Raw genomic sequence first — 15,011 nt, forward strand, 5'->3', positions numbered from 1 at the left:
TGTATAAGTATGACAGACTTTTGCCTCTTTCCCACCATCACCCCTGAGGAAGCCACGTGCTATGGCGATACGTGTGTTGTTTCCTGCTCTGTATTGTATGATGCATACAGGGCCCACTATGCGTGATTTCATTAACTACTAGGTTGTCAGTCTCTGCTTACCCCGGGTTTGCACTATGTGTATGGGTACTGTCACACAGTGCAATTTTGATCGCTACGACGGTACGATTCGTGACGTTCTAGCGATATCGTTACGATATCGCAGTGTCTGACACGCAGCAGCGATCAGGGATCCTATATTGAGCAATTTTCATTTATTTTGGTCTGATTATTTTCTATAGCTCATGTTTTGCTTGTCTCATCTAGCAAACTCATTTTGTGCATTTGCATATCATTGTATGCAAATGTTCAAGAATTTTTGAGCAGCTTTAACGCAATTGGGCCTAATAGTTTTTCATTGATTATCCTGTATTCCGGTCTAGCGGCCTCATTTGTATTTGCACATTGCATTTTATGGTTCTTTTTATATACAAATAGGACTAACCTCAGCGAGCATATTGGAATAGGGTCATTAGTCCTTACATGGACATTACTGGGGGTTATTTATTATTTATATATTTATTGTAGCCTTTTGCCTTTTTAATTGTTTTTGATTAATTATGTATCTTGTCTGTTATATCAATAGAGATTGGTTGATATCTTACAATTGGTGATCCTGACTACTTTACATACCGTTATTTGTTCAGGATGTGGTAAGTGTACAGATATAAAACAATGGCATAATTGCTGGTTTTTTTTTTTTTACTTTAAATAAGGAAATACTAAAAGTTATTAAGTTATATAAACCCCAAAATGGTGCTACAGACAAACTCAACTCATCATGCTAAAAAAAAGCTCGCCTACAGCTATGTTGACAAAAAGGAGAGGAACATCATTTGTTTACATTTCTAAAGGGCCCCGTTTTATTTAAAGGGAATCTGTCACCAGGTGTTAGCTACCCTATTCAAGAGCAGAATAATGCAGGGGAAGAGATCCTGATTCCAACAATGTGTCACTTACTTTGCTGGTTGCTGCAGTTCTGATTGAAAACTATTTTCTCTGCTGCAGATCTAGCAGTGCTCTGAATACTGAGCTCTGTATAACCCCGCCCCCACCTCTGATAAGTAGCTTAATGTGTACTGTGCAGAGGCAGAAAGCTGCCAATCAGTGCTGAGGGAGCTGTTGGACTGCATGGCAGTAGGTTTACTAGTCCTCTCGTTATCAACACCCGCTTGATTAAACAATGATTTTATAAAAACTAGGCCACACAGCCTAGTAAGTGACACATCGCTGGAATTAGTGTCTGCGCTCTGACATTATGCTACTATGAGATTAGGTAGAAAAAAATCGGTGACTTTTCTCTGTAAGAAAAAAACTGTCAAAGTGGTGGACTTCCCCTTTAAAGAAGCTCACTAACTATTTTTCTAAATTAGACTTGTGGGGGTATACAATCTAATCTGGATCAAGGAAGGAAATTAATAGAAGACGGCTGTTAATCCTTGGGATGGACACTATGAACAGTGAATTCCTTCGGTCTCTGCAATGCTGTGTTGAATTTTTCAGTGATATCTTCAAGATGTTCTACACCAATACATCTAATGGCCTCCATAGACATGAGACTAAAATTGTCCAAATCCACTTATTGGTGCCAACTTTCTAATGTGCACAGGAGCCTCCTGACTTTCCCCTTGGGGGAGATAAGAGTCGGCAAGTTACAATTTTGACTCCTGACCCTTTTGTTACTCAGTATATAATCTGCGGCCAGGGCTATCTGATTATGGCTTTCTCCGCTCTCACCTTTGAAAACACATGGAGAGTTTGGCTAAGGCCGGGGACACACACAACGTATAAAAAAACGGTCTGTTTTTCACGGACGAGAATCGCACAAATGTTTCCCAAACAGTGATCCGTGTGCAGTGCGAGGATGCGATTTCCTCGCATCAAATGATCCTTTTGACATCCGTGTAACATCCGTATGGCATCCGTATGCCGAGATTTTCTCCCAGGCTTGCAAACCCGACATCTAATGGATTTATGTGCTCAAATGTTCGTTAAAACATATATACAGTATATGTACATATATGTCATTGAGACACATATATATATTCTGTATTTATATTTAATTCAGCGCGATATATGTGAAAAGCCGGTAATTCAATTGCCGGCTTCTCATTTCTCCTTCCCAAACCCGACATGATATGAGACATGGTTTACATACAGTAAACCATCTCATATCCCCTTTTTTTTGCATATTCCACACTACTAATGTTAGTAGTGTGTATGTGCAAAATGTGGGCGCTGTAGCATGTAAAATAAAGGGTTAAATCGCGGAAAAAATTGGCGTGGGCTCCCGCGCAATTTTCTCCGCCAGAGTGGTAAAGCCAGTGACTGAGGGCAGATATTAATAGCCTAGAGAGGGTCCATGGTTATTGGCCCCCCTGGCTACAAACATCTGCCCCCAGCCACCCCAGAAAAGGCACATCTGGAAGATGCGCCTATTCTGGCACTTGGCCACTCTCTTCCCACTTCCATGTAGTGGTGGGATATGGGGTAATGAAGGGTTAATGCCACCTTGCTATTGTAAGGTGACATTAAGCCAGATTAATAATGGAGAGGCGTCAATTATGTCACCTATCCATTATTAATCCAATTGTCTGAAAGGGTTAAAAAACACACACACATGATTAAAAAGTATTTTAATGAAATAAACACACAGGTTGTTTTAGTATTTTATTGCTCTCTCAATCCATCTGGAAGACCCTCGCTTGGCAAAATAATAAACCCACAATATACATACCCTCTCTGATGAACTGTCACGTCCCACGAGGTAATCCATCTGAAGGGGTTAAAATATTTTACAGACAGGAGCCCTGCTAATTCAGCTGTGCTCATGTCTGTAAGCCCCGGCGAATGAAGGAAATGTAGGTCAATGACTGTTGTGAATTTACCTTTTGGCTCCCTCTAGTGGCTACTAGTGTTTTTACTCTGGGTATGTCTATCATTCCTTGTATGCTCACCTGGGTCGTTAGGTCAGGGGTGTTGCTATATAAGCTCCCTGGACCTTCAGTTCAATGCCTGGCAACGTTGATATCAGAGCTAATCTGTAGTGCTCTTGTCTACTGATCCTGGTTCCTGCTTGATTAAGCTAAGTCTGCTTTCTTGCTTTTTGCTATTGTTTTTGTTTGCATTTTTGTTTAGCTTGTACATAATCTGTATCCTATCCTTGCTGGAAGCTCTAGGGAGGCTGGAGTTCTCCCCCGGGCCGTTAGACGGTTCGGGGGTTCTTGAATCTCCAGTGTGGATTTTTGTTAGGGTTTTTGTTGACCATATAAGTTATCTTACTACATTCTGCTATTAGTGAGTGGGCCTCTCTTTGCTAAACCTAGTTCATCTCTGTGTTTGTCATTTCCTCTTACCTCACCGTTATTATTTGTGGGGGGCTTGTGTCCAACTTTTGGGGTCTATTCTCTGGAGGCAAGAGAGGTCTTTGTTTTCCTCTTCTAGGGGTAGTTAGTCCTCCGGCTGGCGCGAGACATCTAGCGACCAACGTAGGCATGTTCCCCGGCTACTTCTAGTGTTGGCGTTAGGAGTAGATATATGGTCAACCCAGTTACCACTACCCTATGAGCTGGATTTTTGTACTTCGCAGACTTGCTGATATCTCTGAGACCCTCGCCATTGGGGTCACAACAGTTTGCCAGGCCAGTATTAAATGTTAAATGCATTGCAGAAGCGGGATTATAAGAAAGAAAGTTCTGAGTTTTTTTTTCTCTCTCTCATTTTTTTTTCTTTTCCCCTTTACCTCTGAGTGGCTTGTGATTGCTGCAGACATGAATGTCCAGACCTTGATTACAAGTGTGGACCAGCTTGCTGCTCGTGTGCAGGGCATACAAGATTATGTTACCAGAAATCCTATGTCAGAACCTAAGATACCGATTCCTGAACTGTTTTCCGGAGACCGATTTAAGTTTAGAAATTTCAGGAATAATTGTAAATTGTTTTTGTCCCTGAGACCCTGTTCCTCTGGAGACTCCGCTCAGCAAGTGAAAATTGTTATTTCTTTTTTACGGGGCGACCCTCAGGATTGGGCTTTCTCGCTGGCGCCAGGAGATCCGGCATTGGCTGATATTGATGCGTTTTTTCTGGCGCTCGGTTTGCTTTATGAGGAACCCAATCTTGAGATTCAGGCAGAAAAAGCCTTGCTGGCTATGTCTCAGGGTCAGGACGAGGCTGAAGTGTATTGCCAAAAATTTCGGAAATGGTCCGTGCTGACCCAGTGGAACGAGTGTGCATTGGCTGCAAATTTTAGAAATGGTCTTTCTGAAGCCATTAAGAATGTGATGGTGGGTTTTCCCATTCCCACAGGTCTGAGTGATTCTATGGCCCTGGCTATTCAAATCGACCGGCGGTTGCGGGAGCGCAAAACCGCAAATTCCCTCATGGTGTTGTCTGAACAGGCACCTGAATTAATGCAATGGGATAGAATCCTGACTAGAAATGAGCGGAAAATTCATAGACGCCAGAATGGCTTGTGTTACTACTGTGGTGATTCTACACATGTTATCTCAGCATGCTCTAAACGTCTTACTAAGATTGTTAGTCCGGTCGTCATTGGTAATTTGCAACCTAAATTTATTCTATCTGTAACTTTGATTTGCTCACTGTCATCGTATCCTGTCATGGCGTTTGTGGACTCAGGTGCGGCCCTGAGCCTTATGGATCTGTCATTTGCCAAGCGCTGCGGATTTGTTCTTGAGCCATTGGAAAATCCTATCCCTCTTAGGGGTATTGATTCTACGCCATTGGCAAAAAATAAACCGCAGTTTTGGACACAGGTTACCATGTGCATGACTACCGAACATCGGGAGGTAATACGTTTTCTTGTTCTGCATAAAATGCATGATTTGGTTGTTTTGGGTTTGCCATGGTTACAGACCCATAATCCAGTCTTGGACTGGAAGGCTATGTCAGTGTCAAGTTGGGGCTGCCATGGAATTCATGGAGATTCCCTGCCCTTGTCTATTGCTTCTTCTATGCCTTCGGAAGTTCCGGCGTATTTGTCTGATTATCAGGATGTCTTCAGCGAGTCTAAGTCCAGTGCACTGCCTCCTCATAGGGAATGTGACTGTACAATAGATTTGATCCCTGGCAGTAAGTTTCCTAAGGGGAGACTGTTTAATCTGTCGGTACCTGAACATACCGCGATGCGTTCATATATCAAGGAGTCTCTTGAGAAGGGGCATATCCGTCCTTCTTCTTCCCCTCTTGGTGCGGGATTCTTTTTTGTGGCCAAAAAGGATGGATCTTTGAGGCCTTGTATTGACTATCGGCTTTTAAATAAGATCACTGTCAAATTTCAGTATCCTTTGCCGTTGTTGTCAGATTTGTTTGCCCGGATTAAAGGTGCCAAGTGGTTCACCAAGATAGACCTTCGTGGTGCGTACAACCTTGTGCGCATTAGGCAGGGCGATGAATGGAAAACCGCATTCAATACGCCCGAAGGTCATTTTGAGTACTTGGTGATGCCATTCGGGCTCTCTAATGCACCTTCAGTTTTTCAGTCCTTCATGCATGACATTTTCCGGAAGTATCTGGATAAATTTTTGATTGTTTATCTGGATGATATTCTGGTTTTTTCTGATGATTGGGACTCGCATGTGGAGCAGGTCAGGATGGTTTTTGAGATTTTGCGTGAAAATTCTTTGTTTGTAAAAGGCTCAAAATGTCTCTTTGGTGTACAGAAGGTTCCCTTTTTGGGGTTCATTTTTTCCCCTTCTGCTGTGGAGATGGATCCAGTCAAGGTCCGAGCTATTCATGATTGGACTCAACCCTCGTCGGTTAAGAGTCTTCAGAAGTTCTTGGGTTTTGCTAACTTCTACCGTCGTTTTATCGCAAATTTCTCTAGCGTTGTTAAACCGCTGACGGATATGACCAAGAAAGGCTCTGATGTAGCTAACTGGGCTCCTGCTGCCGTGGAGGCTTTCCAGGAGTTGAAACGCCGGTTTACTTCGGCGCCTGTTTTGTGCCAGCCTGACGTCTCACTTCCCTTTCAGGTTGAGGTGGATGCTTCGGAGATTGGGGCAGGGGCCGTTTTGTCGCAGAGAGGCCCTGGTTGCTCTACTATGAGACCTTGTGCCTTTTTCTCTAGGAAGTTTTCGCCGGCAGAGCGAAATTATGATGTGGGCAATTGGGAGTTATTGGCCATGAAGTGGGCATTTGAGGAGTGGCGTCATTGGCTCGAGGGTGCTAAGCATCGGGTGGTGGTCTTGACTGATCACAAAAATTTGATGTATCTCGAGTCTGCTAAACGCCTGAATCCTAGACAGGCCCGCTGGTCATTGTTTTTCTCCCGTTTTGACTTTGTGGTCTCGTATTTACCAGGTTCTAAGAATGTGAAGGCCGATGCTCTGTCTAGGAGCTTTGTGCCTGATGCTCCTGGAGTCGCTGAACCTGAGGGTATTCTTAAGGAAGGAGTTATCTTGTCAGCGATTTCTCCAGATCTGCGACGTGTGTTGCAGAGATTTCAGGCTGGTAGGCCTGACTCTTGTCCACCTGACAGATTGTTTGTGCCTGCTAAATGGACCAGCAGAGTCATTTCCGAGGTTCATTCCTCAGTGTTGGCAGGGCACCCGGGAATTTTTGGCACCAGAGATCTGGTGGCCAGGTCCTTTTGGTGGCCTTCCTTGTCAAGGGATGTGCGGTCATTTGTGCAGTCCTGCGGTACTTGTGCTCGAGCTAAGCCTTCCTGTTCTCGTGCCAGCGGGTTGCTCTTGCCCTTGCCTGTCCCGAAGAGACCTTGGACACACATCTCTATGGATTTCATTTCGGATCTCCCGGTGTCTAAAGGCATGTCTGTCATCTGGGTGATATGTGATCGTTTCTCCAAGATGGTCCATCTGGTTCCTTTGCCTAAACTGCCTTCCTCTGCTGATCTGGTTCCTGTGTTCTTCCAGAACGTGGTTCGTTTGCACGGCATTCCTGAGAATATTGTGTCGGACAGAGGATCCCAGTTTGTTTCCAGGTTCTGGCGATCCTTTTGTGGTAGGATGGGCATTGATTTGTCGTTTTCGTCCGCTTTTTATCCACAGACTAACGGACAAACGGAACGAACTAATCAGACTCTGGAGGCGTATTTGAGGTGTTTTGTCTCTTCTGATCAGGATGATTGGGTGACCTTCTTGCCGTTGGCTGAATTTGCCCTTAATAATCGGGCTAGTTCTGCCACCTTGGTTTCGCCATTTTTCTGCAACTCCGGTTTCCATCCTCGTTTTTCCTCGGGACATGTGGAGCCTTCTGACTGTCCTGGAGTAGATTCTGTGGTGGATAGGTTGCAGCGGATCTGGAATCATGTGGTGGACAACTTGAAGTTGTCACAGGAGAAGGCTCAGCGTTTTGCCAATCGCCGCCGCGGTGTGGGTCCCCGACTTCGTGTTGGGGATTTGGTATGGCTGTCTTCTCGATTTGTTCCTATGAAGGTCTCCTCTCCCAAATTTAAGCCTCGATTCATTGGTCCTTACAAGATATTGGAGATCCTTAATCCTGTATCCTTTCGCCTGGATCTTCCGGTGTCGTTTGCCATTCACAACGTATTTCATAGGTCCTTGTTGCGGCGGTACGTTGTGCCTGTGGTTCCTTCTGCTGAGCCTCCTGCTCCGGTGTTGGTTGAGGGCGAGTTGGAGTACGTGGTGGAGAAGATCTTAGATTCTCGTCTCTCCAGGCGGAGGCTTCAGTACCTGGTCAAGTGGAAGGGCTATGGTCAGGAGGATAATTCCTGGGTGGTCGCCTCTGATGTGCATGCGGCCGATTTAGTTTGCGCCTTTCACGCCGCTCATCCTGATCGCCCTGGTGGTCTTGGTGAGGGTTCGGTGACCCCTCACTAAGGGGGGGTACTGTTGTGAATTTACCTTTTGGCTCCCTCTAGTGGCTACTAGTGTTTTTACTCTGGGTATGTCTATCATTCCTTGCATGCTCACCTGGGTCGTTAGGTCAGGGGTGTTGCTATATAAGCTCCCTGGACTTTCAGTTCAATGCCTGGCAACGTTGATATCAGAGCTAATCTGTAGTGCTCTTGTCTACTGATCCTGGTTCCTGCTTGATTAAGCTAAGTCTGCTTTCTTGCTTTTTGCTATTGTTTTTGTTTGCATTTTTGTCCAGCTTGTACATAATCTGTATCCTATCCTTGCTGGAAGCTCTAGGGAGGCTGGAGTTCTCCCCCCGGGCCGTTAGACGGTTCGGGGGTTCTTGAATCTCCAGTGTGGATTTTTGTTAGGGTTTTTGTTGACCATATAAGTTATCTTACTACATTCTGCTATTAGTGAGTGGGCCTCTCTTTGCTAAACCTAGTTCATCTCTGTGTTTGTCATTTCCTCTTACCTCACCGTTATTATTTGTGGGGGGCTTGTGTCCAACTTTTGGGGTCTATTCTCTGGAGGCAAGAGAGGTCTTTGTTTTCCTCTTCTAGGGGTAGTTAGTCCTCCGGCTGGCGCGAGACATCTAGCGACCAACGTAGGCATGTTCCCCGGCTACTTCTAGTGTTGGCGTTAGGAGTAGATATATGGTCAACCCAGTTACCACTGCCCTATGAGCTGGATTTTTGTACTTCGCAGACTTGCTGATATCTCTGAGACCCTCGCCATTGGGGTCACAACAAATGACCTATAGTTACCTTCAGTCGCGGTGATGCGCCCCCTGGTGGATGTCCTCATGAACTGCAGCCTGGGAACTTTTTCCCACGCTCATTTGTCTAGTGTGACCCCGGCCTAAGCTGAACGTTAGTGTGCATGGGACAGTCGGGAGAGACGGCTGTCGGCACAATTGTTTGGTCTACTGCTATCTAACATGTGTAGGGGCCTCTAGTCTATCTTGATAATATTCTTACATCCCCTTCTCAAGTCTATCCATTTTCTCTACTACATTGCTTGTCTTCGTAAAGATTCACCAAAACTGTTGCTTTTCAATATTGGCTCAGAGGTCTCAAGGCTCTAACCTAGGAAGGGAAAGATTATAAAGACTGGACGAACGGTCACTTTATTCTTCTTGGCACTCAAGGAGGAATAAGTAGGAAAAGGAATAAATACTGTACACTCATTGTGGCATTTTTCTAGTCTGCATGAAAAAACGCCTATAAAAATGTCTCATATTTTACTTTAGATTTTAAAGGGAACCCGTCACCATAATAATGCAGTCCTGTCTGCAGGCACAATGTTATAGTGCGGGGGGAACTGAGTAGATTGATATAAACTGAAGTTTTATGAGACAACATTCAGCACAACCTGTTTTTGTTTAATCAGTAAAAAAATGCATACCTATATATGAGTATGAACATTGCTGGATAACATTTCCCCTATAGATGATTCTTAGACTAGTTGTTTTTCATCTGTTTTCAGATAATCAATAACAACAACTTTTCTATCTTTAACCTTGGAAATCCTGAGTTATGTTGTCTGCTGCCACATTCCTGCTGATTGCCCTCATCCCACCGATCGGCAGTGGGCGGTTAGTCATCATCCTGCTGTTGCTTGGTCAACCCAATGATTATGATGAGTGCACTGCCAGATATGGTTCCAGTGCTTATAAAGGGTACTTGACTAATTTCTGATGCCACCAGTTTTGGAATATTCATCGCATACAATGTTGTTTGCTCATGGCTCAGTGTTCTTAGGGCACTGCCAGAGTTTCAGACATGAAACCATCCAATTCAGTAGCATTAGGATAAGGACAACGTGTTCTGCACCCTTGTATTCAGCCACTCGGCTGTGATAAAAAGTTACTGAGCATGATTTACATCTATAAAGATCATTATTATATACTAGATGGTGGCCCGATTCTAACGCATCGGGTATTCTAGAATATGTATGTAGTTTATTTATGAATATTTTAGAATAATGCAATTGCAGCGCCCCAGAGTCCTGGTCGTTGCAGTACTGTGGCTCTGCCGCTAAGGGGGGCTATGGTACGTCTGATGGCACTGAAGGAGTTCATCTGACCAGGTATCACATACACCAATACATTTCACAGTCGGGCCTCCAGGGGGAGCTAAGGGTTCTATTCACTAGGCCACTCCTCACCGTGTGGGTAAACTGGGGGTCAGGCAGGAAGTTAGACAGAAAGCTGACTGGGTTGGAACCAGGCAACACCTCCTGGCAGAGGGTGTTGTGGGGAAGATTTGGTAGGGTCCCTGTCAGGTTTGGGACCCTGACAGAGGCCTGGCAACGAGAAAGAACGTCACGGGACCGTGCCTGCTCAGCATAGCGGCGGTGCCCTAAGAAAGGATCAGAAGCGAGATATATTGTGCTGAGTGAGAAATGAGATCAAAGCAAGAAGGAGAATACCAGTAGGAGTCGTGCTGTAAGACCGAGGCAACATCCTACTGAGGCGCACAACCGGCGGCCGGAACGCCGAGAAAGTATTCATATATCTAGCTCCAAGCAATACTTCAAACCAACGGCAGGACAGTCAGTCACAGGCGGGCTGTCTCACCTAAAACACCTACGCAGACATAGGGGGCAACCTGTGGAGAGGGGCGACTCTAGGGTCCCGGAAGAGCTCCGAGCCTACCCGTCATACGGGTGCGTCCCAACCATAACACCGGGAGGGACGGAGGATTAGTAGAACATCATCTAATCTAGTTGTTGTGAGGGAACACGAGAAACAGACACAACAGTTGTGGGTACTATCCCGTAAGCACAGCAGGGGAGGACCACAACACATAGCGCTAGCAGGAAGGCACAGATTTCCACCTGCAAAGGGAACTCTGGAGGTGCCATCGGACCGGCCGGACTTGCGCAGCCTGGTGAACCGTATTCCGGACTGAGGACCCAGAGACCTTCAGTAAAGAGGTAAAGAGACTGCAACCTGGTGTCCTCGTTATTTACTGCACCGCACCACCACCACTATCCACATCTATCACTGTACGCCCCTCAGCAGGGTCACGGACCGGGTCTAGCCACCGTGACAACCCCAGAGCAGAGACTCAGAGGCCCGGTACCGGGTACCCCTCGGCCCTGCGGCAGTGGGGGCGCTACACAATGAATACACAGGATTCGGCCGGCCGGGCGTGACTAATCAGTGAAGCGCGGCTCAAATCCTGCCAGCCGGACTGCGCCTGTCGCTGATTGTTTGTGGCCAGCCAGGTGCAACAAACACGTAGTATATTGCACAGCCTACGTAGTATATAGCACAGCCCACACAGTATATAACACAGCCCACGTAGTATATTGCACAGCCACATAGTATATAGCACAGCCACGTAGTATATTGCACAGCCACGTAGTATAAAGCACAGCCCACGTAGTATATAGCACAGCCCATGCAGTATGTAACACAGGCTGCGTAGTATACTGCACAGCCACGTAGTATATAGCACAGCCTACGTAGTATATAGCACAGCGACGTAGTATTTAACACAGCCCCTGCAGTATATAACACAGCCCACGCAGTATATAACACAGCCCACGTAGTATATAGCAAAGCCACATAGTATATAACACAGCCACGTAGTATATAGCACAGCGATGTAGTATATAACACAGCCCACGCAGTATATAACACAGCCCATGCAGTATATAACACAGCCCACATAGTATATTGCACAGCCACACAGTATATAACACAGCCACGTAGTGTATAGCACAGCCCACGTAGTATATAGCACAGTGAGGTAGTATATAACACAGCCCATGTAGTATATAACAGCCACGTAGTATGTTGCACAGCCCACGTAGTATATAGAACAGCCCACGCAGTATATAGCACAGCAACGTTGTAAATAACACAGCCCATGTAGTATATAACACAGCCCATGTAGTATATAACACAGCCCATGCAGTATATAACACAGCCCACGCAGTATATAACACAGCCCACGCAGTATATAACACAACCCACGTAGTATATAACACAGCCCACACAGTATACAACACAGCCCACACAGTATATAACACAGCCCACGCAGTATATAACACAGCCCACGTAGTATATAACACATCCCACTTAGTATATAGCAATGTGGGCACCATATCCCTGTTAACAAAACAATGAAAATAAAAAATAGTTATATACTCACCTTCCGTCGGCCCCCGGATCCAGCCGAGGTCTTTAGCAATGCTCGTCACGACAGTCCCTTCCCAGTAATGCCTCGCGGCAATAACCCGTGATCATGTAGCGGTCTCGCGAGACCGCCACGTGATCTCGGGTCATTGCCGCAATGCATTCTTGGGACCAGAGCATCACGAGGAGCGGGAAAGGCTGGCACAGATGGCGGATGGTGAGAATTTACTGTGTTGTTTTTTTTTTTATTATTATTTTTAACATGATATGTTTTTACTATTGATGCTGCATAGGCAGCATCAATAGTAAAAAGTGAAGCGATAAATCCCGCCCCAATATCACTGATTGGTCGCGGCCGGCCAGGCGCGACCAATCAGCGACCCGGGATTTCCGTTACGGAAGTTACAGACAAACAGACGGAAGTACCCCTTAGACAATTACATATATAGATTCAGAGTTTTTTTTAATATGGATTTTCCTGTTGCAAAGACAAATCCAGCTTGTTACAGAAATGTAATTTTTTTGTCCACAGCTTAAAAAACACTCTGAAAAAATGCCCCATGCATATTTAAGTGAGTAGATCAGGATTTTTCAAAAATGGGCAAAAAAGTGTTAAAATAATAAACACCACTACTTCAGTGGTCCCCAAATTCCTTCATTCCTTGATATCACTTTCATCGTTCACGAAACCACACAGTTAACGGGGTATTACCATCTCCAAGATGCAATATGTTGTAGGTGGAATAATAATAACACAGGTCTGCAAAAGATAAAATTTCAAGAGCTGTTTTGGTTATTCCACGTAATCTTTGTTTTCTGGTGAGCTGAATCCGAAAATGACCTCCGTTTTGTCATAGGACGTTTCCTGACAATTTAGGTAACTATGTTAAATGAGGCAATACTGCAAAATAAATGAAAATATACTTATAAAATTAATTTTGTATTACAAATTTTTCATGAAAATCATTTTTTAATTGAAATGAGCTTACTAAGACTCACTAAAATCAATTTTTTTCCCCTGTGAGGTTCCTCTTGGTACATTTATGCTTGTGAGTAGCATCTGGAATGTCTCTCTGAAGCATCCAACAGTAGTCTGCCATCATTGTAAAGCTCCATCTTCCCTGGTATCTTCTTTCCATTTCTTAATGTCCTGGTGGAATCGTTCACCTTGCTCTTCACTCACAGCTCCCAAATTTTCAGGAAAGTAGTCAAGGTGGAAATAGAGGAAATGCACTTTCAAACTCATCAGGCAACCTAAAGCTTGAAATGCTTTCAGTTTCAGCATTCATCCTTATGTAGTCAGGATCTTTTTTATTGCCTAAAAATGTCTCTACGACCTCTTTAAATGCAATCCACCCTTCTTTTTGTGGATCCGTCATGGTATTGACAAGCTCTTTATCAGCTCTAACCCTTCTGATGTCTGGTCCGACAAACACACCTTCCTTCAATTTTGTCTCCGAAAGACTTGGAAACTTGGTGACCAAATATTTTCCCCATCTCTTGGAAGTGATTTTACAAATTGCTTCATCAAGGATAATTTTGTGTGGAGAGGTGGTAGAAGAACTTTATAGGGAGGTACCAAAGTTACTCGGAAGACCGACTTCACTGACTGTGAGCAACCTCAGCTGCCAACTCTTCTTGGTCCAGTGTTTTTTTTCGATCTTGACTGTCCCACAGACACAGAAAACAAGGGAATTTGGTATACCCAGCTTGTCAGCTTGTTCCCCAAGCAGCATGCACAAGACCTTCAAATCCCCACACACTTGCCAACCGAGGTCTTCATATTTAAGTTTACAAAGAACCAATTCCAAATTCTTGTAGGATTCCTTCAAGTGTACAGAATGACCTACCGAGATGGAAGGGTAAAAACTGCCGTTGTGCAGTAAAACTGCTTTGAGACTTCTTTTTGAAGAATCTATAAAAAGATTGAATCATATTGGATTTTGAAGTGACCCATCAAACCTTCCACATTGATGACACCTTCAACATTGATGCAATAAACCAACTTGTCTTCCTGGGCAAAGTAAGGAATGAACTTCTTTTCACGATGTCTGAACCATGAAAAAGACACTGCTGGTAAAATTAAATTCTAGCTTTTGAGCCTTGATCTGAGTAAGTCAGTGGCATCTTTAGGACAATTCAAGTCTCTTACTAAATCCTTCATCTCCTCATGGGAAGAAAATGTGGTCTTGTATCATCTTCAAAGTCAGAAATTTATTTGTTATCTAGTTCAGGTATGATTCCACCTTCATCGGAGCTAGGTATCTCTTCCAAGGTAGCAGGGGCCTAGGGTACTGGTCTGCCGTTGGATTTGACAAATTGCTGAGTGAAGATTGGAGTATGAAATGGAATGCTTCCATTTGGAAATATACCCTTTCACATTGCATGAACAAAAGTAACAGTCGTCACTATGGTTCTTTTGCTCTCGCCATTCCATAGGAAACCCATAACGGAAAGCTTTTTTCTTACCCTTGAACCAATTTTGGAGGTCCTCAACACACCATTTGCACACTTTTTATGAGGCGACAAAGTGTAAAGCCCCCGTCACACTAAGCGAGGTCGCTAGCGAGATCGCTGCTGAGTCACAAGTTTTGTGACGCAACAGCGACCTCAGTAGCGATCTCGCTATGTGTGACACGTACCAGCGACCAGGCCCCTGCTGCGAGATCGCTGGTCGTGTCAGAATGGCCTGGACCTTTTTTTGGTCGTTGAGGTCCCGCTGACATCGCTGAATCGGTGTGTGTGACACTGATCCAGCGATGTCTTCACTGGTAACCAGGGTAAACATCGGGTTACTAAGCGCAGGGCCGCGCTTAGTAACCCGATGTTTACCCTGGTTACCAGCGTAAATGTAAAAAAAACAAACACTACATACTCACCATCTGTTGCCCGTAAGGTCCCTTGGCGTCTGCTTCCTGCTCTGAC

This window comes from Ranitomeya variabilis, chromosome 1 (assembly GCF_051348905.1).
Source record: "Ranitomeya variabilis isolate aRanVar5 chromosome 1, aRanVar5.hap1, whole genome shotgun sequence".
NCBI lineage: Eukaryota > Metazoa > Chordata > Amphibia > Anura > Dendrobatidae > Ranitomeya > Ranitomeya variabilis.